Source organism: Budorcas taxicolor, chromosome 18 (assembly GCF_023091745.1).
Source record: "Budorcas taxicolor isolate Tak-1 chromosome 18, Takin1.1, whole genome shotgun sequence".
Taxonomy (NCBI): Eukaryota; Metazoa; Chordata; class Mammalia; order Artiodactyla; family Bovidae; genus Budorcas; species Budorcas taxicolor.
The window spans coordinates 19814937-19841990 of record NC_068927.1 but is presented as its reverse complement, the minus strand read 5'-3'; the positions used below and the strand labels follow the sequence as shown (position 1 = coordinate 19841990).

The 27054-nt window shown below is 52.4% G+C and overlaps 1 protein-coding gene across 3 annotated transcripts in view; it reads left to right on the top strand.

Annotated features, from left to right (window-relative positions):
- The window catches only part of ZNF423 (zinc finger protein 423), a 342644-nt gene that overhangs the window by 169303 nt on the left and 146287 nt on the right, over positions 1-27054 (top strand). The gene's annotated exons all lie outside the window — the stretch shown is intronic.

Genomic DNA, 27054 nt, shown 5'->3' with positions numbered 1-27054 from the left:
TTACTCCTTGCATGCATGCTAAGTCCCTTCAGTCGGATCCAACTCTTTGTGACCCTGTGGGCTGTAGCCTGTCAGGCTTCTCTGTCCATGGGGTTCTCCAGGCAAGAATACTGGAGCGGGCTGCTGTGTCCCCCTCACTACACCCTGTTTAATGTCTTTGATTTACTTTTTAAATTCTCCCTCCTTCACTCGAGGGATTGGGGTTGGGTAAGACCGTGAAAACTACGAGACGATGAGCTGTCTTCTGGTTGTGTCACTAACCCACCGTCTGACCCCCTCCTGGGTCACCAGGCCCTTGGTTATAACGGAGGCAGTGGCAAAGGTTGATGCAGTTTGTTCTGTGCGGGGCAGTGTGCTGCACTCTCCAATTTAGTCCGCATGGCGTTTCCCTGGGGCTGGTGCTTCTTCCCATTTTATGGAGGAGGAAGTGAAGGCTCAGAGCTAGTGAATGGTGGAGCCAGGGCTGAACCCAGACTAACTGAGGACCCATGGGGCTGAGCACCCAGGGCTCTAGGGCTGCGTGTAGGCCGGCTAGAAGATAAGCTTGGCATTGGCAGAGGAGCCTTGTTCCAGCCTCCCCACCAGGTCTGGGAGTGGCCGCTGGCCCAGGCTTGCCCTGGCACCAGACACCCCCTTTTCCCCCTTGGCCCCGGCCCCTCTTCCCTGGCCTTTTGCTCCCCTTCCTCAGTTGCCCTAATGACTTAGCCCAGGTGGCAGGTTACATGGAGAAACCACTCCAGGGAAATAAGAGTCCTTGCTACCAGCCTGGGCCTCAGGTGTGTGCACAGCGGCCCTCCCTGGGGGTCCGGTGAGCTGCGCCTGCCCCCTCCAGCTGTTAGGAACCTGAGAGCGGTGTGCCTGCGTGTGTGGTAGAGTAACTGTGTGCATGTAATTGTGCATGCATAGAACTGCACACATAGAACTACGTATATGGAACTGTACGTGACGTGTGACTTTTTGCAGAACCGTGTGGGTATGTGACTGCCGTGTGTGTAGGTGTGTGTGTCTGTATGTGCGTTTGTGCCTGTCTGGGAGGCTGGAGGTAATGGGGGAGGGGGGATGTTGACCGTGTGGGGCCCCAGGAATGTATGGTGGGGGCAAGTGTTAACCTCCTTTGGTGGCTAAAACACACTTTGTAGAATAGAGTTACACCTATGTTTGGATAATTAGAACAAAAGCCGAGAGAACAGTTCCATTCAAAGGGACAAAGTGGGGAGGTGGGGGCCCACCAAGATCTGGGGGGCTGAGTTCTGTCTCCCCAGCTCTCCCCTGCCTTTGCTGCATTTTGATCGCGCTATTTAGAAAATCCCTTTGTTGTAGGATAAACTGACATTGGCCCGCGTGTTTCTGCTGTGAAGTTTGCTGTGTTCCAGGGCCCACTCGGGACAGCCAGGCCATTAGGAGCTGATTAAATGAGCTAATTTTAATTTGTTCAGTGGTTACAGATGCAGAGACCTTTCCATGCCCTTTTCTTGAGGCTCTATTTATTTATTAAATTTTTTTCTGAAAAGTAAAAGACCTTCAGGACTCCCTTTTCTCTTCCCATCCCCCTTCAAAAATAAACATGTGAAAACATTTCAAATAAGAACTTCAGCTGGGAGAGAAGGCCTTGGATATGGGCTTAGCTGCCAGAGGTGCCAGTTGGGGGTCTCCCCAGTCTGGAAGTGGGGAGGGGGTTCGGAGCTGCTGGGATGGGCCACCCACCAGGGCTGGGAGAGAGGAACTTGAGATTTAGTAGAAGTGATCCAAGACCTGAGTTTCGCCTCCAGGTCTTCGTGCGTGCTGGGGCTGCTGCGTGGACCTCTGTCCTCAGCCCTGCGTCCTTTCCTTGGCTGATCCTTACTCATCCTACTGGTCTCAACGCACAGGCTGCTTTTTCTAGGAAGCTCGTTGCACCCCAGTCCCCATTCTCCCACTGCCCCGGGACTTCTCCAGTCCTAGCAGATGTCAGCACGTGCAGAACGTCTGTCTCTTTCAGGAGGCTGTGAACTCCGTAGGGCAGGAACTATGCCTGCGTTGTCTCCCCTCCCACCTCCAGCACCAAAGTGTTCTAAACACATCCTCAGCATCTGTTGAAGAGATGAATGGATGAACGGGTAGATGACATCTGCACTAACTGAGTGCCGCTGCACACCAAGCTCTTTTTTTAATTTAATTTTTTTTGAAATATAGTTGATTTACCATGTTGTATTAGTTTCTGGTATACAGAAAAGTGATTTGGTTATATATATGTGTATATATATATTCCTTTTCATATTCTTTTCCATTATGATTTATCACAGGATTTGGAATACAGTTCCCGGTGCTATACAGTAGGACCTTGTCGCTTATCCATTCTCTCCATAAGAGCTTGCATCTGGAAATCCCAAACTCTCAACCCATCCCTCCGACCCCTCGGCCACCACAAATCTGTTCTTTATGTCTGTGAGTCTGTCTCTGTGAGTCTGTTTCTGTTGTGTAAATAAGTTCATTCATTTCATGTCTTAGACTCTGCATGTGAGTGATATGTGTGTTGCTCTTTCTGACTTACCTCACTCAGTGTGCTAATCTCCCAGTCCATCTGTGTTGCGCAGGCGTCACTCTTTCACTCTTCTGTGTGGCTGAGTGGCGCTCCACCGCATACACGAGCCGCGCCCTCTTCACCCGCTGCTCTGCTGAGGGGCTCTCAGGCTGTCTCTGTGTCGTGGATGGTGCTGCTGTGGACATCGGGGTGCACGCATCTTTGAATCAGAGCTGTTTTCTGGATATTTGCCCAGGAGCAAGATTGCCGGATCATAGGATAACTGTATTTTTAGTTTTTTGAGGAATGTCCATGCTGTTTTGCATCATATCTGTACCAGTTTGCATTCCCACCAACAGTGTAGGAGGGTTCCCTTTTCTTCACACCCTCTCCAGCATCTCACTAACACCAGGTTCTTGATGTCAGGACCCGGGGGTCCGACCGACTTCAAATTGTCATCTGGAGCTGTGTGTCGCTGGCCTTCCCCCTTCCGGTGACCTCTTTTCTCACTGATGAGGGCTGAGGAGTCAGTGTTGAGGGCCGAATCTTGAAAAATGAGTGTGGTGGGAATCCACGCTTGCCCATCCCAGCATGATGCTGATTTCCAGGGCCAGGACAAAGCTCTGGCCCAGCTCTGCTGGAAACCTGACCGAAGGCCGCAGAGGGAGGTGAAGGGAGGAAAATTGCTCCGTGACCTGGCTTTTTACAGCACTTGTGGGCCAGCCGGCCTTGGAGGATAATGGGCCAGCCCTGGAGGTGCTCAGAGCATAGAAAAGGGGGGCTCGTGTGGACGCAGCTGACGGCCACCCCCACTTTTGCCTCAACTCCTGGCCCCCTCCCTGCTTCTTCATTTTTTAACACGTCTTTCTCTGGGGTTGGGGCACCTTTCCTTGAGTGGTGGGGTTTTCCCTGGAGCTTGCAGCCGCTGTGGCTGGGCCAGTTTCTGGGGCCTGGTTTCCATTTGCTGAGCACTCCTTTCCGCAGACGGCACCCCACCCACCCCACCCAGGGCCTCTGAGGGGCTGTCCCCCACCCTGTCCTGGCAGCCCCGCGTTCCTCCTTTAACCCCAACCTCAGGGACAAGCGCTGGAGTGGGACTGTCCCGGCCCCTCATCTCTGCAGGAATCCCAGGGCTGGTGGAAGAGTCAGAGCTTCCCCGGGCGCCCCTGGGGTCTGGGGCCCTCAACTGGGTCAGCATCTGGCCGAGTGGCCCAGCCTTTGGCCTCCTCTGTCTCCTCCCCCACTCCCTCCCCGAGGCCCTTCCTCTCCCCACTAGCTGGATTCCCCGCCAAGGCGGCGGGAGCAGCCACGCTGGGCCCATCCTTTCCCCGGCTGAGGCCGAGGGTGGGGATGAGTCCTGGGGCTGAGGTCACCAGCGGGGCAGTGGGAAGCGCTTTTCCAGCCCTCGCCTGCCCGGCCGCTGGGTGCCCGGAGCAGGGGCATCAAACAATTTATCCTGGGATGTCCCGGTGAGCAGGGGGGGAGAGGTAAGTGGAGGGGCGGGGCTGGAGGGGGAGAATGGATAAAACAGGCTGGTGTCTGCACTGGAACGCCAAGAGTCCCCTTAGAGGCTCCTGGCTCCTTGGGAAGCTGAATGTCTGAACGTTCGCTCAGAGTGGAATCTAACCCAGAAAGAAGGGAGCTGTTTTTCCTGGATTAGGGGAGAAAAGTGAGGGCCTCAGAGGCACTGGTGGCTGGGGTGTCAGATCTGCGTCGGGTCCTGCAGTGTGGGGGTGGGGGTGGCCCTCTTGGGAGCGCCCCGATTTCCGGGTCTGGCACCATTCTCCTCACTTCCCCCCTGCCCTTCTCTGTGTCCGTCCGGTGGCCTCCGGGCTCCCCCGTCTCTGCCGAGGAGGCTGGCCGGCATCCCCGCTGGTCTGCGTGCCCTTTGGGCCGGAGCGCTTGCTGGCCACTAGGCACCTTGGCTCCCGTCCCGTCCCAGGCCCTCACCTCTGCCCCAATTCCTGCCCTGGTTCCTGGCCGGCGGCTGGGAGGTGGCCTGCGTGCCACCTTCTGGGCCTGACCTTGCCACCCACGAGGCCAGCGTGGCCTCGAGCCTTCCCCTCCCAGGCATCGGTCTCCTCTTCCGTCATTGGGAGACGCGCCAAGAGGACACCGAGACAAGCCTCTGACTGTGGATCACCGGACCGTGATTCCTGATGGATTGGCGTGGGGCCTGCCGGTGGGGCGGGGTGAGGGGGGGGCCTCGGTGGTAAGCGAAGCGGCTGTTTCTTGTGGCCAGCCACTTGTTCTCCGTGGGAAGGAACCAGCGTGTTTCTTCTCTGTTGTAACCAAGCTACCGAAATGGCAAACTTGGGTTCTGCAGTTACACAGCGTTTTGGAAGCAAATTGATAGGATAATGTGTTATTATTGGCTACTGGGTTAATAGCCATTTTGGCAGGCGTGCCAATCCTGTGTGGCTTTGCTGGCGCGGGCGTGAGGATGGTGCGGTGGGTAGAGGGGAACGGTGGGTGCGCATGGCACTGAGAGGCAGGCCGGGGAGGACCTCAGGGGTGGATGCTCAGCCCTGATTAGCTGTTGCCGCAGCCAAGACCAGAGAGGTTGAGAGACCAGCATCGGGTCCCACAGTGAGTCGGTGCTCTAGTTGGACTGTGGGTCTCCATGGGAAGGATAGCTTGGTCTGCGATCTCTGAAGGCAGACAAGTGCCTTCGCTCTGAGCCTCGTGTTAGCATCCAGGAAGATGGAGGTTTGGAATGTGCCCAAGGCAGCTCGGCCAGGATTCGGGGGTGTTGCACGTGCTAATGCCCCCTCCCGGAATGCGCTTCCTCCACGTCCCTTGGCTCGCTTCCTTGCTTGCTCCAGGTCTGTGCTCAAGTGTCACCGTGTTGCCACCTGTCTGGAGTAACACCCCACCCATTCCCTCATTCTCTGTCCTTACGCTGCTCCGTAGTTTCTTTGTTGTGCCGCCTGACTTACTACAGATGGATTCACTGCTTTATTGTCAGCCTCCTCTCATTCCACTGTAGGCAGACTGTTGGGCTCGCTACCCTGTCCCCAGACCCTGGACCAGGGCTGCAGGGTAGGCACTTGGTGACATTTGTTGAGGGAATAAATGCATGTAAGTTACAATGCTGTTTTAAAAAATGCCTGCCATGTGACAGGGGACCGATTCCGTCTCCTCTCAGAGGATGGTGGGAGTCAGGGATCCTGTTGTTCCTGTCCCCAAGAGGTGGTCAGCAAGCCCTCTCTTTGGGATCATGGTGACATCATTTCTTTTTGCTAAGGAAGCTCAGAAGGGAATGAGTTCCCCATCACTGGAAGGAACCAAACCTGGCAGAGGGGATGGAAGTGCCGGTGGGGAGTGAATTGGATCCCCCTGAGGGCCCTTCTGTCTTTGGGTTCTGTGATGGGCTCAGGGGTAGGACAGTGGGGTCCGCTGTCTCTATCACACGCGGTTAGTGGCTCCTACCCTGGGTGGTGTGTGAGGATTTGGAAAATTGTAAAAAATGCTCTTGGGAAGGGTAAGCTGAGAGTGGGCGGCATGGCCCACTGTGGGTGGGGAGCCCTGCGGTTAACCAGGGGTCTGCCCAGCGGCCTCCGCTCTTGCTGCCTCCCATCTGGAAACGACACAGTGATACATTCACTGAGCATTATTTCCCGTGTGCCCAGCGCTGGGCCAGAGTTGCTTAACCTGGATTATCCGCTTTAATCCTCACCACAGCCAGAGGAGGCCGAAGGTGTTCTCTGTCTACTTTCTCCCTTGATGGGGCTTAGAGAGGTTCAGTAACAGATCCCAGGTCACCACAGCTGGTCAGGGGTGGAGCCGGGCTGGAGCCTAGCTCTCTGGCTCGAGAGCCGTCCTGGACACGCTCCTGAGGCCCCTGGAGCCAGGCCCCCTTGGCCAGTGTGTTTGCCGCCCCAGCACTTGGAGACAGCCTGGCACGGATGGAGTAGATGTCAGTAACTGTCTGGAGAAGGAATGAATGAATGCAAGGAGTGTCCTAAGATGAACAGGAAGTGATCAATTCCTGTTTGGGCAGGGGAAGGAGAAACTCAGGGCAGCGGTGGCCGAGAAGGTGTGATAGCCGCGTGTGCTCGGCTGGCCTGACTTCCTCCCAGAAAAACTTACAAGGGGGCCACTTGGCTGTGTGTGCCTCGTGGGAGGGCATGCTTATTTGTGAGTGGGCAGTAGGGAGATTTGAGGTGAGGGAGAGACACACACACACACTCTGTCTCTCTCATCCCCGGTGCGTTGTGTGCAAAGATACTCACTTGCCTAGTTTTACCAGACAAAAATGCAAACCTTTCAGCCCACCCCAGGTCACACTGCTGAGGCTGTACCTTTAAGAGCTTGGACTCTTGGCTCATTATTTTATTAAAGCTATTCACTTCTTCTGCTCTAGTCTGAATAAATAGAAGGCCCGCACCCACCCACCTCCGACTCTCCCCTTCTGTCCACTCCCAGTGTCTCCTTGGTTTGAGTGAGGCTTTCTCAGGGGCTCGGGCTGAGGCTGGGTCGCTGAGCTCTGCCTCCGTCCCTGCCACCCTCTTTCCCACCCCGACATGTCCTTTCTTCCTCTCTGACAAATGAAGGCTATGCTGAAGACTGAACTAGTTGCATTCTGCCACAATATGTGAACACCCCAGGGACCTGGTGACACAGGACAGGCTCTGTGGGGTGACCCCTATGGGCCAGGTGGTCAAGCAAGTGGGCAAGCTCATTAACCCCTCAGCTGCCAGCTGGAGCCTCTACCCGCCAGCTCCTGGGCCTCCATCTGATCGGGGCTTCCTTGAGTGGCTCCTGGCACCTTCTTTGTGGTTTGCTTTGTCATCCATCCATCCATTCATTCATTCTCTCATTCATGCCATGGATAGGAAGGTGTTCTTTAGACCAAGCCCTGGGGCTTCAGTATTCCATCCCTCCATCCTTCCATCCCTTAATGCATCCTTCCATCCACCCAGTCATTCATGCCACTTACCAGTTGCTCCCTCTAGGACAAGTCCAGAAATGTACCCTTTCATTCATTCATGCAGTCACTCATTTATTCAATCATCCAGCATATATGTATTGGCAGGCATCTTGTGGGGACTTCCAGGGATCCACAAATTTGGGGCTTCTCAGAGTTGTCTCTAGGCAGTTCTAAGGCATGTGTACCTGTAGGGAGACCCTTACAGAATAACCCAAGAATAACATTCTTGGAAGAAGATGAACAAGGACAGCTGAAGTGCTGTTTAGATGGAATGTGAATGGAGGTGTAAGGAATACATAGCTCGTTCACAGCCCTGCACCCAGCGCTGACTAATGACCTGGCTGAAACATTCATTTGTCCCTCGTTCACTCATGGAAGATTCAGCAAATGTCAAGGACCTACTCTGTGCCCGGCACTGAGATGAGATGGTAGCCACCCCTGCTGGGGACAGTGGCCCCCGGCCGGCTGTGGGCATAGCACCCTCACCCTCAGGGATGCTGAGCTGGGGGCAATGTCTCCTCTTCCCAGACACCCTGTGGGCAGGATGTCGTGGGTGGCACATTGTGCCAAGGCTCCTGGGTGATCCATCACTTTCAGTGGGTGGACTTTCTCGGTTTACCCTTTTACATTATATTAGCTTTCTCAGTCTCCTCTAAGGTGTATGTGTTGGCGTGGGGATTTCCAGTGAGTCAGGCAGTCACATCCTCCAGGTTCTGCTGGATTCTGTCTTGGGGCAAGTCCTTCCTTCAGACCTCAGGGTTCTCAGTGTCCCTGTGTGCACAATGGGTGGTGGCTGGGTGCCCCCAAAGGTCTGTTTCAGCCTGTGAGTCTCAGGTTTCTTATCTGTCAAATGTGTTTCTGGTAACATTGCTGCTGCTGCTGCTGCTAAGTCGCTTCAGTCGTGTCCGACTCTGTGCGACCCCATAGACGGCAGCCTACCAAGCTCCCCTGTCCCTGGGATTCTCCAGGCAAGAACACTGGAGTGGGTTGCCATTTCCTTCTCCAATGCATGAAAGTGAAAAGTGAAAGTGAAGTCGCTCAGTTGTGTCTGACTCTTAGCGACCCCCTGGACTGCAGCCTACCAGGTTCCTCCGTCCATGGGATTTTCCAGGCAAGAGTACTGGAGTGGGGTGCCAGTTTACGTGTGGCTTAAAAGGATTAAGGCATGCAAAACATTTATGCCTAATAATATAATTAAATAAAAAAGAGCCTGGCACATAGTAAGTGCTCAGTAAATACAGTTAATGATGATTTTCAAGTCTTTTTAGGACAGCAGTCACAATGCAGGGTAAAATGAGGGCCTGGTTACAGTGTAAGGAGGTGGAGGCCATTCAGGATGAGACAGCAAAGGTAGGGGCAGGGGGTAGGGGTGCCCAGGGAAGGGTCAGTGATGCCGAGAAGAGACCAGGGAATGACATGCCCCAGTAGTGATGCCTTGACATCAATTGCCTTGTTGTCACTTGGAAGTCAAATCAGGGGACTGCCCCTGGCCGCAGCTACTGGGGGGGGGGGGGGGGGGGATCCTGTCATGCCAACTCAGCCACGTAGGGCTCCTCCACGTCACTGTGGTCTGGACCAGGTGGCCACCTCCCTTGCTGCTGCCTCTGTCTCTGTGCCTTCCCCAGGCCTGCTAAGCTGCTCTAATCTCCTCCCTCTCTAGGTGGGGCTGGGGAGGCCTCAGTGATCTAGGGCTGACAGCTAGGCAACAAAGCCCACAGTGGCAATTTTTCTGGAGGCTGAAACATGAAAATCCAGGGAAAATTGAAATTTTCTCTGCTGAGTCGCAGATTTGGATGAGTATAAAGGGTGAGTAGGGCCCTCAGTGGCTGTGTTGCTGGCCCTGGCACATCGAGGGGGATCCTCGGGCTCTTCCCCTGCCGTGGGGCCCAGCCTACCTCTTCTCCCCTGCCCACTTTTGGCCAAGCACTGTTCTGGGCACACAGCTCCAGTGTTCCCAACAAGCTCATAGCCTGGAGGGGAGCAAGGGACACACCAAGCCCTGCAAGTCCTGCCCAAAATGTAGGCCAGAGCAGGGGCTCACAATGGATGCCTGACACTTTGAGGGATTGGCAGCCCAATTCTAGACGGTTCAGGCAATTTCTACTTTACTAAAAATTTTTTGGGGGCCATGTCATGTAGCATGTGGGATCTTAGTTCCCTGACCAGGGGTCAAACCTGCAACCCCTGCATCGGAAGTTTGGTGTCTTAACCGCTGGGCCATCAGGGAAGTCAACTTTATTGATTTAGACTATGTCGGGTCTTAGCCAAGGTGCGTGGGATCTTTGTTGCGCCATGTGAGGTCTTTTCTGTGGTGCGTGGGCTCCGTAGTTGCAGAACACAGGCTTTATTGCTCTGTGGCATGTGGTGTCTTAGGGGCCCGACTGGGGATCAAACCCAAGTCTCCTGCATTGCAAGACATTCTCAGCCACTGGGCCACCACAGAAGTCCCAGTTCATGCAATTTTGATAAAGGTAATTATGTATGTCTTTTAGTGGACTTTACAAAACATCATACCCATGATTTCATCAAGATAATTATTTGGGATTAAACTCAGGTATGTAGCACTGTTAGTCCTGAGGAAGGTGAAAGGACAAAGTTGAATAATATAATAAAAGTAAGTAAATAAATAGGACAAAGGTCTGGAAGGTGATGTGAGCATAGCCAATCCTCTGTAGACTCGGCTTCCGAACCTGGTGCCACAACCTCAGGTACGCGTTGAGGATGGCTCTCCTGAACGCAGAACTTGAGGTCCAGGCGAGGCTTAGCTCATGGCTCAGATGATAAAGAATCTGCCTACCATGCAGGAGACCTGGGTTCAATCCCTGGGTTGGGAAGATCCCCTGGAGAAGGGAATGGCTACCCACTCCAGTATTCTTGCCTGGAGAATCCCATGGACAGAGGAGCCTAGCAGTCTATAGTCCATGGGGTCACAAAGACTCAGACACAACTGAGCGACTAAATTCTTGGGGCTTCCCTGGTGGCTTAGGTGGTAGACAGTCCGCCTGCAATGCGGGAGACCCAGGTTCTATCTCTGAGTCGGGCAGATCTCCTGGAGAAGGGAGTGGTTACCTACTCCAGTATTCTTGCCTGGAAAATTCTGTGGACAGAGGAGCCTGGTGGGCTACAGTCCATGGGGTTGCAGAGGTGGACACGACTGAGTGACTGACATTTTCACTTTCTTTTCTGTGATGGGAAGGTAGGCGCTCCAGGAAGAAGGAGTGAGGGGCAGGCAGGGTGAGGCAGGGAAGGGAAAGGCCAACACTGGGGAGGAGTGTCAAAGTCACGGCTGTGGACCTCCGGGCTCGATTCTGCCAGGAACTTCATGTTTGTGCAGGATGCCCCACAGGCTCCAGTCCTTTTGTGGTGGAGGGTGACTTTGGGTGTGCATTAGCTCCTGCCCACCCTTCTAAAGACAGGCAGAGCCTTGGAGGTGAGACCTCAGGCCCTGGGGCTCAGCACATCCACCGCAGCTGCGGCTAAACCGAGCTACGGGCTGTGATGTCCTCACCTGGAGCGCCTGCCGTGGAGGCCCCTTCGGCTCCCCATCCCCAGGGTCCTCTTCTGTAAGGTGGGACCACACTGTGACTGTCTGGCAGAATTGCTGCGGCGGACATCATGGGGCAGAGAGAGTGAGTGTTTTGGGGGAACCGCCATCCCCCCAGCTGTGGGAGGCTCTTCAGTTCTCCAGGTGCTGGGGGCACCCTCAAGCTGGGCCTCAGAGGGATTTGACTGAGCTGAAAAGCAGGGGATGCGGGCTTCAAGGTCAGACAGTGTGCCTGCCTTGTCCGTGGAGATCTGACTCCCTGAGCCAGAGGAACACATCCCTCGTCAAGAGGTGTCTGAGCTGAAAATGAGGACATGACCTTGACGTTCTCCCAGTGTTCTTGGGTGGGCTCTAAGTGACGCTGCCTCCATGGTTGGGGCGGGGGGGTTGCCCACTCAGTTTCATTCCCTGGCATCTGGTGATTCACACACACAGCATCTCAGGGTGACGAACAGCATGGACTTCGAGGTCAGGTAACCCACATTCAAAGCCCAGCTTGGCCATTTCTAACCCATAAGATCTGGATGTGCTAATTAACCTCTGTAAGCTTCAGTTTTCTCATCTACAGAATGGGGACTGGCATTAACTGGTCAGATGGTTGTGGATATTAAATGGGACAACGTGTGGCAATGGAGCAAACACTCAGGAAATGTCTAGTGCACAATAAATGTCATTTATTATCCATGTGTTGGAGGCACGTATAGAATGTATATATAATATGAAATATACTTGTTAATCGTTTTTTTCCGTGTCTCTAAACTCTGGGTTAGGGGCTTCAAGTTTGAGGTTAGGGGCTCCATGTGGTTTTCTCTGATACTGGGTTTTGTGAAAATTGTAATATGAATCTGGTCATTTTGTTCACATTCTTTACCCTCATGGAGCACTTTCTCTGTCCACACCTCCAGTGAGAAAGTCTGGGTACAAGCTGCATTCTACAGATGAGTTGAGGAGAGCCTAGGGGCCAAAGGTTTGCCTCAAGGTCACCCAGCTGCTTGGGGCTACAACCAGCCCCAGAACCTAGGTGCTGGTCAAGCCCGCGGGAGAGGCCTAGGGCTGGTTTAGTTGCATTCTGCCTGGACCCAGACCGACCTAGGGGGAGGCAGCGGCTCCTGTGTGGATGAGCTCTGATTCTCCCCGGGGGGCCTCCTTCCTTCGGGGAGCCCCAAGACCTGCTCAGCCTGGCTAAGGCCCCGCCCAGATGCCCTGCCCATGACCTCCCCCAGCACCTGCCCTGAGTGCTGTGAGCATAGCGCTGAGCCCTGTCTCTGGGGCCTAGGGGCGGGGCCTGAGGTGGGGAGGCTGCCAAATGGGGCAGTGTGGCAGTGGGCTCCCAGGACTGCTGTTGCCGAACCTCGGCTCCCAGGCCCTACCTGGCACTCTCTCGTGTCTACTTCCTGGAGCAGCTGGGCAGGAAAATCATTTTGGGGGCAGAGCCCAGGAGTGACCATGCAGACTTCAGCCTGCTATTTCTGAGTTTTCCAGCTTCCACGCTCACTTCTTTTTTTTTTTTCGATGTGGAGCATTTTAAAAGTCTGTTGTTTCTGAGTTTTCCAGCTTCTACGCTCACTTCTTTTTTCTTATTTTTCTTTGATGTGGAGCATTTTAAAAGTCTGTTGAATCTGTTACACTACAGCTTCTGGTTTATGTTTTGTGTTTTTGGCCACGAGCCATGTGGAGTCTTAGCTTCCCAACCAGGGATCGAACTGGCACCCCCTGCATTGGAAGGTCAAGTCTTGACCACTGGACCGCCAGGGAAGTCCCTCTAAGCCCACTTCTGCACTGGGTGTCCCAGGCTTTATTCTACTGAATCCCTCTGCCATGACTTCTGCAACACTCGAGTATCGCTGGTGCTATGATTTACCTAGTAGTTTTAAGTCCTCTTTTCATACTTTAATTCATTTACTTAATTTTGCAGATGGAAAGTCAGTGTCATTTGCTGTAAGTAGGCAGTCAGTAACCTTAAAAGTAAATTGAAAACAGACCCAAAGAAAAGCCTACGTTCAAGTTATTCCTGCCAGAAGTTGTGGCATTCTGAAAACCCTGAGCCTTGGGGTCTGTTCTTTCTTTGTTGGAACGTTGGAGAGAAATTAAAGACACAGCACCAAGTGGAGGCCTTCTCCTCGGCCTGATGGTTGAAAAGGAATGGAAGGGGCATGGACTTTCTCACTTTGTGGCTCAGTGTTAGGCTGCCCCTGAAATCATCATAGGTTCTAACCGTGGTGCACAGCCCATGTTTGAGGGAACACGGGTCGGCGGAGGGCCTCCTCCATCCTTGAAGCCCAATTTGAGTGCCCCCGCCTCCCAGCATCTCTAGATGAGGAAATGGCACTCCAGTCTAGTACTCTTGCTGGGATAATCCCGTGGACAGAGGAGCCTGGTGGGCTACAGTCCTTGGGGTCGCAGAGACAGACACGACTGAGCACACACACGCATGCACGCCTCCCAGCATGGCACCCCCTTCTGCTCACACGTCCCTGATTCTGCCCAGGAGTGAGCTGCCTGGCATCTACTGGCTTCCCCCAGGCCAGAGCTCCCTAGAGCCGCACAGATGAGCGGGAGCTGCTCCAGGCAGACACACCCACCCCCTCGCCTGGACGCATCGACCTACTGTCTCCTTAGGCCCAGATGAACCTCGAAATGAGTGCCTGACCATACCCATGAGGGAGACCACTACCCCCGCCCCCTGGGATATGCTAGGAGGTGAGGGAGCTGGGTGCTGAGTAACAGGTTGGTTTAGGTGGCCGATAGAGGGACATCTTTGGTGGGCACCATGGTCTGAACAAGGGTTTGGAGGCTGGGCTGGGTGAGGCCTGCTCTCTGATGACAGGGGGTAGTTTTGATGGCTTTCTGGAGAAATAGGGAATCATTCTAGGCTCCTTCCACTAACTGCTGTGAAACTCAGGGCCCTTCCCCTCTCTGAGTCTCAGATGTCTGCTCTGGAAAATGAGGAAGATGATGGTGGGCACCATGTAGGATGGAGGTGGGCATTTAAGGAGGTAAAGCTTATGAGGAGCTTGGCGCTGTGCCTGGCACTCACGGAGGGCTCTGCAGTTGGTGGCTGCAGAGTGGGACTAGGCTGTGGGGAGTGGGAGGTGATACTAGCCTGAGGTTCAAAAACTGGCTCAGTGTGACTGTGTCTCAGACCTGAAAGGACACAGGAGACACAGGCTCCACAAAGCCTCAAAATAACAGTGATGTCAGATGCCACAATTCAGGGTGAAAAGTGGCCTCATGGAAGTATCCCCAGGGTCAGGGAGGGGCACTGATGGTGGCAGAGGGAGTCAGGGAAGGCTTCCTGGAGGCAGTGTCTTGGAGGAGCACCTGCTGAGTAAGCTGGGCATGCTGTGGTAGCAGTACAGGGCTTCTGAAGGTGTTGCTCACTTTCCTCCCCACGATGCAGAAAGAACATCCTCTCCGTTTCAGAGCCTCCACTCCAGACGCCACACGCTCTCTTCTCTAAAGTTGGCAGAGGAGATGCCCAAATACTTCTCAGGAGCTTCGAGGACTTGCAGACGATAGCTCTGACATCTGCAGCTAAAATGTAGGAACGGGAAGAATGCTATCCAAATAAACTTAATCCTAATCAAAGGATTATTTTCTTACAGAAAAGCCTCACCTATACTTAATAGTTTTAAATTGTTCCGGGTACCAATTAGACTTTTAATTTTGCTGTTCCCTCCGGCGGCTGGAGGATGTGTGTGGTTTGCGTTTAATCAGAGTTGATTTTTTTTTTTTTTTTGCTGGTTCTGGGAGAGGGGAGGAGATGAGAAGACTGTTTCGGGGTTTCCTTCTGGTCCTACTGGGGCCTGGTCTAGGGGAGAGTTGCTGGGACCCTCGAGTTTGGGGCTGTCTGCTGGGGCAGTGTGGACATCTCCAGGGAGCAAACCAGAGTCCCCTCGTGCCCGGTTAGAGGCAGCTGGGAGTTTCTGCCTTCACATTTCTGCCTGGAGTACACAACGCTGAGTTAAATGTATGGATTATCCAAAAATTTCTGCAGCAATAGGGTGAGTTATTATTGATTCACAGAGCACGACAAAACATCGCTGCATGAATTAGCAAACAGCTGTTTCTAATTTGAGTTTAGAACGGTACACAGAGGAACTTGTTTCTCTGTTCACTCCTTTCATTTATAATGAATTTTAATCACCGCTACAGGTGAGAAAAATGTAGAAACAAGCTTGTATCTTGTGGAAGAAACAAAGGAGAGACAGATGCTAACAGATTTCCAGTCTGTGATAAAAGGGATGTTTTGGTACACTTTACATGTAATTAGAGCGCAGCTGTTTCCAGTCCCAGGTCCACGAACACGGCCGAATGTGGGCTCCGCCGATCTCCGAAGGGAGTAAAGAAAAACAGTGATTCAACCCCGAAAGCATTTTGCTTTCTCTTGAGTTGAACAGAGAGCCCTTCGCTCCGGCCCCTGGCAGTGTTGTTCCGTAAAGGCTGACGGAGGTGACTTCAGAGGTGCTGTCTCTGCGTCTGTGACGGTGGGAGGCCGGCGGGCTGAGGTTGGGGTGTGCAGGGAGCCCCAGCCAGGGGGCTGATGGGAAAGCTCTCCAGAGCTCCTCTGCTAGCTGCAAGCGCCCCATCTTTGGGGAGCCCCTGGTGGGGGAATATCGGGCCCTCCTTTCCTGGCAGGAGTTGATGGTGACACTCCACATTAGCTAGTTTGATCATCGCCAGCTCTCGGGTGAGTTGATGAGCACTGGCTTTCCCCCCCACCCCCTGGTCTGTTTAATTTCTGCAATAAAACTCAAGCTCAATTGCATTTTCAATATCAGTGCTAAGTAAATTTATCTAAGGGATGGAGCAGCCAGGCAGGCTGTGTGTTCTGTGAGGTCAGAGGCTTCAAGGGGAAAGGCGGATGTCTCCTTTCTGCCCTGCGTGTCCAGAAGTCCTTTGGGGATGGCAGCCTTAGTGGGTGAAGGGGGCAAGGGTGTCCTGGGAGTCCGACCTCATTCCCCATCCCCTCCATCATGCGCCTGGAGACTCAGGTCCAAGTTCCAGCAAGGCTGCTGATGCCCGAGCTTCTGTGTTTATATGACGAGAGGATTAGCTGGGTGCTCTTGAAGGCTTCTCTGCTCTCTGATGTCCTAGGATTGTAAATGCAAGGACCCAATGGGCCTCTGTGCAGGCTGGGTGTCTTTTGCTTTGAAAACCACCTTCTGAGGTGGTAACTGCTGGTCCTTAACTTAGACCTTCCTGGTTGTTAATCAGGACTCAGGAAGATGGGACCTCTCACTGTCTTGTGCTATCCAAACCCTCATGGCCATTGCCTGTCTCTCTTGCCTGCCTCTCTCTCCCTTTCTCTGCTCTGTGACCTTATGTTGAGCTGGGAGGGAGCCAATAGCCAGTGACTATTTTTATTTTATAGAACATCTCTCATATATGGGTGCATGTGTACGTGCTAAGTCGCTTTAGTCATGTCCACCTCTTTGTGACCTTATGGACTGTAGCCTGCCAGGCTCCCCTGTCCATGGGATTCTCCAAGCAAGAACATTGGAGTGGATTGCCATGCCCTCCTCCAGGGGATCTTCCCAACCCAGGGATGGAACCTCCATCTCTTATGTCTCCTGCATTGGCAGACAGGTTCTTTATCACTAGCGTTACCTGGGAAGCCCTTCTTTTATATAATGTGTTACAAAAATTCACTTATTTCCTCTGCATAGTAACTCTATAATTGGGACTGCTATTGTTCCCATTTTACAGATGAGAAAACTGAGGCTGGTTTCTTCTTCTGTGAAACTGAGATTTATTAACGTGATGGAGCTGGAAATCTGAGGCTCTGAAGTCCAGCTGCTGGACTCAGCCACTAAGCAAACACAGGTGCCTTCAGGGCCAGGACACCTTGAGATGGGGAAGGGAGCCCCGTGGGTCTGGACAGACAACAGAGGAAGCACGTCTGGTTCTAAGTGGGAGCCACATTGCTGATCCATCGTGGATGCACCAGACCAGGTCCCGTGCCTCCAGGTCTTTGCCCCCTCCTTCTAGAAAACATGGGCCTGGTTTAAGACACTCGAGTTCTTGATTTCTAGCTGTTGGCATTTTTACATAATAACTGATGACCAGGTGGTCCCCAGACTGTCTGGCAGGAGGACAGCCATGGTGGTCTCTGCCCCTCTGCTCAGGTGATCAGTCCTCTCAGTCCAGCTGACCGAGGGTACATCCCAGCCTTTTCATTTACCATCTGCTCTGTGACATCGGGATGTGATCTAACCTCTCTGTTCTATTTTCTCATCCTTGGCGCTGACCACACAACTTAGAGTGTAAACGCAGATACTTCGTGAAAGAGGGATACAGGCTGGGTGGGAAGCTGGGTTCCCTCCGGGGTACCTGGGAGTGTGGCACCCTGCTTACTTGTGATATGGGAATAACCACTGCCACCACCACCTCAGCCATGAAAAGCTGCTCCAGTGTCAGAGGGATAAGGGGTTTGAAAATGGTGTGTAAAATTTTAAATGCCAGACAGTTGATGGGATTTAGTTAATGAAAGTAGTACAAGTTACACTGGTGATCTTCTTGTTCTGTAGCCAGCATTTACTGAATACTTAGCAGCATATGCACATTTTTTAAGGTAGACACTTAAAAAAATAAGGTAAATTAAAAAAAATTATTTATGCATTTTTATTTGGCTGTGCTGGGTCTTAGCTGTGGCACACATGCTCTTCAGTCTTAATTGCTGCATGCGGAATCTGTGAGTTGTGGGAGCTTCAGTTGCGACATTCAGACTCTTGGTTGCTGCATATGGGAGTTGGTTCTCTGAGCAGGAATCGAACCTGGGCCGCCTGCATTGGAGACGTGGAGTCTTAGCTGCTGCAACACCAGGGAAGTCCCAAGGTAGACAGTATTATTGCCTCCATCCTATGGATAAGTAAACAGGGGCTCAGAAAGGTGCAGTGATTTGTCTGTGATCACACAGCTAATGGTGGCAACTCAGTCTACGTGAGCCTGAACTCTCAAACCGTGGCTCTGCTGTCTCCCAATGGCTGGTGTGTCCCTGATACTGACTGAGTCTCTTTAAAGTAACGTGGGTGGTTTTGACTCCCCAGAAGATTTATTTAGGGCCTAGACGGCAGTTATTTGTTGTCAGGTGGCATTTCAGCAGCTCCCAGAGACAGCTAGAAAAAGGCATGCAGAGCCATGGCTTTCAGTCTGTTGGGTGGCCTGCAGGCCTTCAAGGCTATGTGCCCAGTGTCCCTTAGAGGCAGGTCAGAGAATAGGACCCGACCCTTCACCCACCAGGGCCAGCTGGGGAAGCAGCCCCTAAGGGCAAGAATGCCTTCGTTCTCCTCAGTTTGGGGTTGCTGACCTCTGCATCCCAGCCTCCACCCCAGTGCTGTCTGTTGACCCCTGAAACCACCACCCTCCCGCCCCACTTGCTTATTTTTTATATCCAAACTGAAAGAATGATCCCCAATATCCCTGTCTGTGGCCTCACTGGGCATGATGATATCGTATCCACAAAGGCACTCTGCGCTCCCTGGAGCAGAGAAGGGTGACTATGAGTTGCTGTTATTTTTATTAAAAGCATAATTTTAATTCATGATTTCAGTTGGAGCCATGTCAGTTCCTGGTAACCTCTATGGGGCTTCTTAACCTACCTCTGAGCAGAGACCCTCCAGCTGCCTCATCCCTCTTCTTCCCAGGGTGGACTCCTGATTTCTGAGGGGTTGGGCCTCCATCCTTTACACCACACCCTCAGATGTCCCTTTAGGAAAATCAAATACCTAGATGCAAGACTGACTGCTTACATGAAAGATTTTTTTTTTCCTCTTTCAAAGTGCTTCAAAGTAGCAAAGCATTGGTTGAGAGCTGAAACTTGAGATAGTAACTAATTGACAGAGAGGCTGGGCAGTCAAGAGCAGAGAAACCTAAGAATGGACCTTCTGTAAACCCTTAGAGGTCCAGGCATATAGAGCAGGCTCAACAAATATGTGCTGAGGGAAAGACAGGGAGATATCCAGCAGAGAGCTAGGATACCTACTATCTGCCATTCCTTATTCCTGTACCCAGGGAAGCCATCACTAGTTGATCACAGACTCTTAGAGCTACAAAGGCTCTTAGAAGACCAATTCATCTGATTCATTCTCTCCGGAGTTGGGAAAAGGAAAGCGCAAAGAGGGGATGTACTTGCCCATGGCTATCTAGTGCCAGAATCTGAACCTAGTTTAGCAGTGATCTCATGCACTGTGCTTATGGTTTCACCCTGGGCTCATGGCCTCACCCTCTAGGCTCAAAGTTCTACACTCTGGCTTTGCCCTCTGTGTCATCTTTTTTTTTTTTTTTTTTTTAAATGAAAAGTAGCACATGTTTGCAGCCAAGCCATTTTATTAGCCTATTTCCTGCCTGTAGAATCTGGGGGTTCCACATCCTTCTTTCATCTCCTTTTTGGTCCAGGCTGGCAGTGTTTCTGCTGGTGTAAACTTTTCAGGAAACTTGGTGGTCTCCTGTGTATGTCATGGGGAATCTATTCCATTGGATAAGAGGTCCCTCTGTAGATTTCTTTTCCCCCTAGAGAATCCCATCTCCACTTTCGGCTTCTGCTGTGATGGTTCCAGGGCAATGCCCTCAAATTTCCTAGATGCTCTCTGGTGAATCACATTCTTAATCTCTCCAAAGAGCCTTTTGTGTGACTGAGTGCTCCAACCTTTTGCTTTTTCTGAGATACAAGCAAACGGTGTAGTCACACTCTCAGTCTTTCCTCTAGAGCATGCTTTGCTGATAGTGAATCTCTTAATTATAATGTCTTTTGCAATCTGGTTCAGCTGAGAGCTTCTATAACAGTCTTCTCTCAATCCATCTTTTCCTCTCTACCATAAGAAGCAAGAAGAAACTGGCCATACCTCCAATAAGTTGTTTGGAAATCTTCTCAGCCAAATATCCATTTTTTACCCATTACAAGTCCTGCTTTTCACGTAAGTGGGCGGCATGATTCCACTAAACTTCCTGCCACTATATAACAAGGATCCCTTTCTTCCAGTTTTCAATATCAAGTTCCTCATCTTCTAAGCCCTCACCATCAATCCCTTTAATGTTCCTGTTTCTCTTATCAGTCTGTTCATGATATGTGTGTATTTTTTATGGTGACAGATTTTTTTCAAATGTACTCCTTACTTCCTTCTGAGTCTTCTCTGAGTCATTAATATCTGTATTTCTATGAATAATCTTTTAAAGGCAATATAGGCATTTTTTTTACCACACTCCTGAAAGTTCTAGTCGCTGCCCACTGCCCAATTCCAAAGCCACTTCCACACTTTTCTGGTATTTGTAATAGCACCCCCCCTGCTCCTGGTACCAGTATCTGTTTTCATTTCCTATTGTTGCTGTAGCAAATTAGCACAGACTTAGTGGCTTAAAACAAGAACAGATTATTATCTTACAATTCTGTAGGTCAGAAGTCTGGCATGGATCTCCCTGGGCTAAAATTGCAGGGCTGTGTTCCTTTCTGAAGGCCCTGGAGAGAATCTGTTTTCATGCTTTTTCCATTTTTAGAGGCTGCCCACATTCCTTGGCTTGTGGCCCCCTTCCATCTTCAAAGCCAACAGTTGTATCACTCTGACCTCCTCTTTTGCCTCCCTCTTCTGCATTAAGGACCCTTGTCATTACATTGGACCCTCCCAGATAATTCAGCATAATCTCTTTATCTGAAGGTCCTCTAGTTAGCGATCTTAATTCTATCTACAACCTTAATGCACCTTTGTCATATAATGTAACATATTCATAGTTTCTGGGGGTCAGGACATCAACATTTTGTGGGGTGGGGGGAGCATTGTTCTGCCTACTACAATCTCGCAGATGGGTTTTGCCCAGGCTGTTTAAGCATCCTGCTGTATCTGCCACCAAGTGAGGCAAGAGGCCAGCTACAAGGGACTTCCAGTGGCTACAGGGACCACTATAGGTGGTCCAGTGGCTAAGACTCTATGCTTCCAATGCTGGGGGCCCGGCTTCTACCCCTGGTGAGGGAACTAAATCCAACATAATGCACCTAAAGATCCCACATGCTGCAACAAAGACCTGACTCAGCCAAATAAATATTTTGTAAAAAGAGGGCAGCCACATTCATTGGTGCTTGGCATCAGAGCCAGCTCCTGGTGATCCACTGCTGACTTTGCCTGCTTTGGGACACATCTTTGTGGCAGGTGGGCTTGTAAAGCGTGAGACCTGCTCGTGGCTCTCCTTGAGTTACAGTGCTTGGCACCGAGCAGCTTCTGCAGTGGGGCGGGCTCTGAACTGGGCCTGGAGACGCAGTGTAGTCTAATCGTGAGTGGCTTTGGGGTGGGGGTAGTGGTGCATTTGCTGCTTGCTAACTCTGTGTGCTCAGAAAGTTTCTTTCCTTCCTGGAGCCTCAGTTTGCAAGTTATAACGAATGAGATGTAATAATAGTGCCTGTCTCATAGTGATGTTGTCAAAACCAAATGAGAAAATGCTGGCAGAGTGTCTGGTTTATACAGAATGCTCCAGAAGCATTAACTACAGTGGTTTTTGTGAGTTTAGTCCTGGATCTGTCTGCTCCTGCCTTGTGGCCTCTGTCTCCCCATCTGTGAGGTAAGACGAGCAATGGCCCATTCACTTCCTCTTGCCTCCCCTCCCCCTTGCACTGATGTCGATTCTACATGTGTGCATGTAATTGAGTCAAGGAGTATTCTGGGATGGATGGCCAGCTTTGCTACCTGGTAAGAGGTAAGGAGCAGGGCAGGCACTCTTGTCCCAGGTCTCTCGCTGGACTCTATGTCCAGTGTTCTTTCCTCTGCCCCAGTGCGTCTCCCACAGGTGCCAATCCACCTACTGTGTGCAGCCTGGACTCTCCACGGGGCAGTGTCCAGAGCAGCCCCCAGTACAGTCCCCTGTGCTGGGGTCACTGGTGGACCTGGTGGAAACTTCACTCCTGGGGCTGCTCAGCTTTTTCCCCCCTCTGGAGCCTGGCAGTCATTTTTATTCATCTGAATGGAACTGCCCATTCCAGGAATGTCCTAGAAACCTGGAGCTGCCTGGGCATCAGCTGTTTTCACTTTCCCACCCATGGCAGCAACCCCTTCAGTGTTCTTTTCAGAGCCATCTATTCCTCGTGCAGAGCTTCAGTGATGGATGGCTCCCCCCACCACCTTCCTAGCCTGTGCCCCTCGCTGCAGGAAGGGCCCCTTTCTGCAAACTCTCATGGGCTAGCTACTCTCCCCCTGGCTTCCTGGACTTCTTCTGCAGCTCTCACCTTGATTCTCTGTGACAGGAAGAGCATGGAGCTGAGGGTCCCAGCCATCCTGGGTGGTGGCCACTTGACTCCACCTAGTCAAGGTGTGTGTGAGGCCATGTTCTCAAGGCTGCAGACTCAGCCCGCAGAATTGACCCAGTGTGGCCACGTGAGCTTGGGGTCTTCTTCCGCTGATATATCCTGAAGCCCAGTTAATGTTCTTTTTACTACCTAATTGAGTTTTTATTGAAGTTTCTGCCCACTTTTATGCTTATTTTTGTTCTCTTCCTGCAGCTGACAGCAGAAGACCCATATAACCCATTTCCTATCAGCCCTTTTTGAGGATTAGTCATTTTTAAATGACTGCAATTTCCTTTTTGAAAGTGATTTTTATACTCATTTTTGTTCTATTTCTTTAGCTGTACTTACTCTAGGTGAAAAGGGGAAGCCGAGGATCTGATATTAGTCACTGGGTTTCCCTCTTGATCTTCTGCTGTGACCATACTCTCTCCCAAAAGATAGAAGCAGGGTAGCATGGTGGATCAAAGAGTCGGACACAACTGAGTGACTACACACACACAGCCTGGTGGGTGAAAGCACCGACTCAGAACCAACTAACTAGGTTTGAACCCTGGCTCTCCTGCCTGCAAGCTGTGTGGCTTTAGGTAAGTTACTCAGCCTCTCTGTGCCTCAGTTTTCTCACATGAACAGGGAAATAATAATAGTAGTGCCTATCTCATTGGGCTATTGAGAAGACTGAATGAGTTAAAAGAATGCCCGGCACATAGTAGAATCTATCAAAGCATTCACTTGGAAATGAAAAGGTGGCTGGCACAGCTGGTCTTTCCTTGCATCTGCCTTCTTCCTGAGTTCTGAAACGTTCAAGCTGACGGGGATCTCGGGGTTGCCTTCACCCCGTTTCTGCACCCCTCCCCTTTCTGCAGTCTGCCCAAGGGTATGTGCTGCACTGGTTTCATTTGTGTGATGACGAACAGCACGAGGGGAGCATGGCTACTGTAAGGACCCCCCCTTCTGCCGACCCCTCCCCTGCGCATCCATCCTGAGTGTGCTGGCCCTGGTCCTCTCTCCAGCCTGCTCCTAGAACAGTAAGCTAAGTGCCCCTCACACAAAATGTATCTGGAGGGATGGGACGGATGGCAGCGGCCAAGGTTAAATGTTGTGAGAGTAAAAGGCTTTGAACAGGGCAATCTGAGTTGGGTCTTTGATTTGTCAACATGCCCATTTCCCCTGATTGGGCCTTTTCAGTTTAAGGAGCCTTATTTCAGTTCGGATAATTATAATCTCAGCAGTTGCTCAGTTTGTTGCTCCCAAAATAATGTGCTTTGCTGTAGTTTTGAGACTTATTTACACAAAAATAAAGCCAGCTGGGCAGCCCCGTGATGAACCTCAGGGGGCTATGGTGCTGGGGCAGGTTGACCCTCCTTCTCAAAGGATGGATGAAGGGGTGCAGGGGAGAGTAGACCCCGAGATCCTGGCCACACACCGCTGGGGCTTCTGGCTGTGTGACTGAAGGCAAGTTACTCACTTCTCTGAGTCTCAGCCTCCTCATCTCAAAAATGGGATGTTGCCGATGGGAGGATGAAAGGAGAGTATTAATTGCGGTAATAGAAGCACTTAGCACAGTGCTGGCACTCGGGACATGCTCGCTAAACGTAGCTGCTAATTTTATTAGCACTAGTGGTACTCATTAGTGCTAATTATGATTATTGGCCAAATAGCGCTTTTGTTTATCAGCTTTATTGAAGTATAATTTGCATACTGTAACACTCCCTTGTTTTAAGTGAGCAGTTCAGTGACGTTTAGTGAATTCACAGAGCTGTGCGGCCCTCACCGCAGTCCAGCTCGCAGGCATTTCCATGATCTCTGAAGGATGCCTCTTGCCCATTTGCAGTCAGTCCCTGCCCCCTCCTCTGGCCTCAGGCAATCACTAATCTGCTTTCTGTCTCTGCAGATGGGCCTGGTCTGGACAGTTCCTGTGAATGGAATGAGTGCTTCTTCACATTTAACTTTCTCATCCACCCCTCACAGCGCATCTGTGTTTCAGATGTGTGAGCTGACTTCAGAGTTTAGAGGAGCGCTCGTGGGGTGACGAGTGAACGCAGGAGCAGGGTTCAAGTGCAGGTGTCTGCTCTCATCCTTGGACAATGTGAATGAAAGACGTGTGCAGGCTTGGTCTTTCGGGTCGGTGTCTTTCTTGCGCTCCTCACCCATGAACCGGCTGGCTTTTGAGCCTGGATCCTCCACTTGTCAGCCAGCTTTGACACCTCCTGGGCCTCGGGGGCCCCTCCCCACAATGCAGACAGTGGGCCATCCCGATGGCCCTGTCGGGGCTCAAAGAGGAGTCAGACCGTGACTGCTTGGGAGCTTGCCATAGGGCCCCCTCTCTCAGTCTCACCTACGCAGGTGTCTTGCACGACTGACCTGTGTCAAGGGCCCTGACAGTGGACAGGCCTGGCACTGTTCTCCCCTGGGGGTGCCTCATGTGGCTGTGCCTCAGTTTCCTCGTCTATCCAGTGGGAGGGGCCCTGGTCCCCACCACCTCTGTGCTGGAGACAGCCCTTAGTGATGCACACAGGAAAGGCTCCATGGCAGCTTGCATGAGTCTGAACTGAGACATCAAAATAATAAAAAGCCAGTGGAGCCCGGCCAGGGGGCAGGGGCGAGTGGGTCCCCCAGCTGCCCTAGCTCTAGCCACCTCCTCCCTTGAGTCCCTTTGTCTGCACCCCGAGGAGCCAGCTGGCAAGAGCCAGGAATTACCAGGCAGGGGCTGGGACGCCTCCTGCCACATCTAATCCAAGGAGCCGGCAGTGCTGGGTCCTTCCCGTCCAAAGGCCCTGTAACATGAGGCCCCCAGGGGAGTGGATGCCCTCACTCTGGGAGGCACCCCATGCTGGGTTGAGTGACTGGGCTTCGGGGGCGGGGAGACTGCAGGGAGATTGAGACTCCGGGTCAGGAGCTTCGGAGAGCAGCATCCTTCCAGGCAGAGGTCTGCCAGTTGTGCCAGCTGGGGTCAAGCACATCTTCATGGGGTCAGAGCCAAGGGCGCGGGCGGGCACCAGGGTGGGAGTGGGGCCTAGGAGCAGGCTCAGAGCCAGCTCTAAGGGGCCCTGGAAGACCCTCCAGCAGGCCTTGTTGTCTTTTCAAGTCTTGGGATTGGCAGTTGTGAGAGCCTGGGGCTGCAGGACCCCCAGTCTGAGCCATGCGCCTCCATGATGGTGTGTGTTTGTGTCTGCAGGTGAGTGTGTGTGTATGTTCAAGCCTATGCGTGTACGTGGATGTGATAATGTAGGAATGGACGTGTGTGCATATGAGAGAGAGAGCACGTGATTGTATGATTGTGTGTTTGTGACGGTGTGCATGACTGTGTGTTAGTGTGTTGGAGTTCACATGTGAGTTGCAGGAGTGCTGTATGAGTTGTATGTGTGCGTGAGTGTGTTTATGTGTGTAGGTGTGTGAGTGGTGCTTGCCCAGCCTGGGAGTGAGGTCCCCTGCCTTCCCTTCTAGAGGATCTGGGCTGCCTCTAGCCAAGAATTTCTGGGTTACATCTGTGAGGGCTTTTCTGAAGACTCAACCAGGCTGGCTGGGGGCTGGAGAGGCGGGACAGTGGTCTGTTTCCTTGGGGTTAGAAGAGCAAGGTCAGTGCAGCCGAATCTGAGCTTTCGTTTGTCTCTCTCCTGTCCGTAGCAGCCTGTGGTCCCTTTCATTCATTATTAAGTCTTGAATCCACCCAACATGAAACCTGAGCCACGGAACTCACTCCCTGCTCAGGCTGCTTCGGTTCAACCCCTGCCGCTTCTCAGGAAACTTCACTGGTTTAAGTTGCTGGGGCCAGTGTGCCTTTTTTCCAGAAACGGTCAACCCCTAGTTGGTTTCGTTTTCCTCTGAGGCTGGCCTGGCCGGCCAAGGCAGGGGGTAGGGGGGCTTGGGGAGGTGGGGGGTGGCCCCTGTCCCTGGGGAGGGTGCGCCACGCCGGTTGTTTGTGCAAAGCCCCACCCATGACCTGCCCCCACCCTCCACCCCGCCCCCACCCCCAACGCCACAGTGGATTTAAGAGCCCATGAGGCTCTGAGCTCTGAGGCCATCTGGGTCCTGGCCCCACCTCTGATCACTGTCCCTTCAGGCCATCTCCTGGGGTTCTGAGTGGACGTGGGGAAAATCCAGGGGTGGAGGGGAACAAAGAAGACCACCACCCTTGGGATGGTTTGAGCTGGGAGCCCCTCGGATCCTTCCCAAGTCCCCTACCCCTGCTTGTGCCCCTGGGCCTGAGGTCCTTGCGCCTCTTATGTCCGTGTGCACCTGAAGCAGCAGTCCCATCTCTATCAGCCCTCCTTCCCCATGGAATGTAGCAGGGCTGAATTCACTAAGAATGCATTTTACTTTCTTGTAAAGTCTTGCCCACACCCATTGCACCCAGTGGGGTTTCCCACCCAAGCTACAGGCTGCAGGGGGGAGTCAAGCCCCATGCCTGGATCAGGTGGTGGGACTTACCTCCTTTTGGCCTGATGGTCTGTGAGGTCGGGTCTGGTGACTTTTTTCCCAGCCCCCTGCCCACCCTCCCCATCAGGGAAGTGGCTGAGACCGCAGCTCCTGTTGCGGGGTGGGTACCACATCCAGCGAGGCCCAGGCAGGTGTTGTCGAGGGGAAAGGCACCTCCCCTCCGAACCCTGCCGCCCCTCTGCCACCCCCTCGGCAGATTGGAAGGCCCACATGTCCACACGCTTCTGGCCCGCCCCCCCCCCCCCCGACTCCCTCCTCCCACTCCCCCGTAGCAGTTGGCCAGCTGCACAGCCTCAGCCCGCGAGCTGTCGAAAAGCTGGCTCCGTCCTTGTTTCTCGCGGCCCTGGGAATTGCCTCTAATCTCCTTTCTGCCT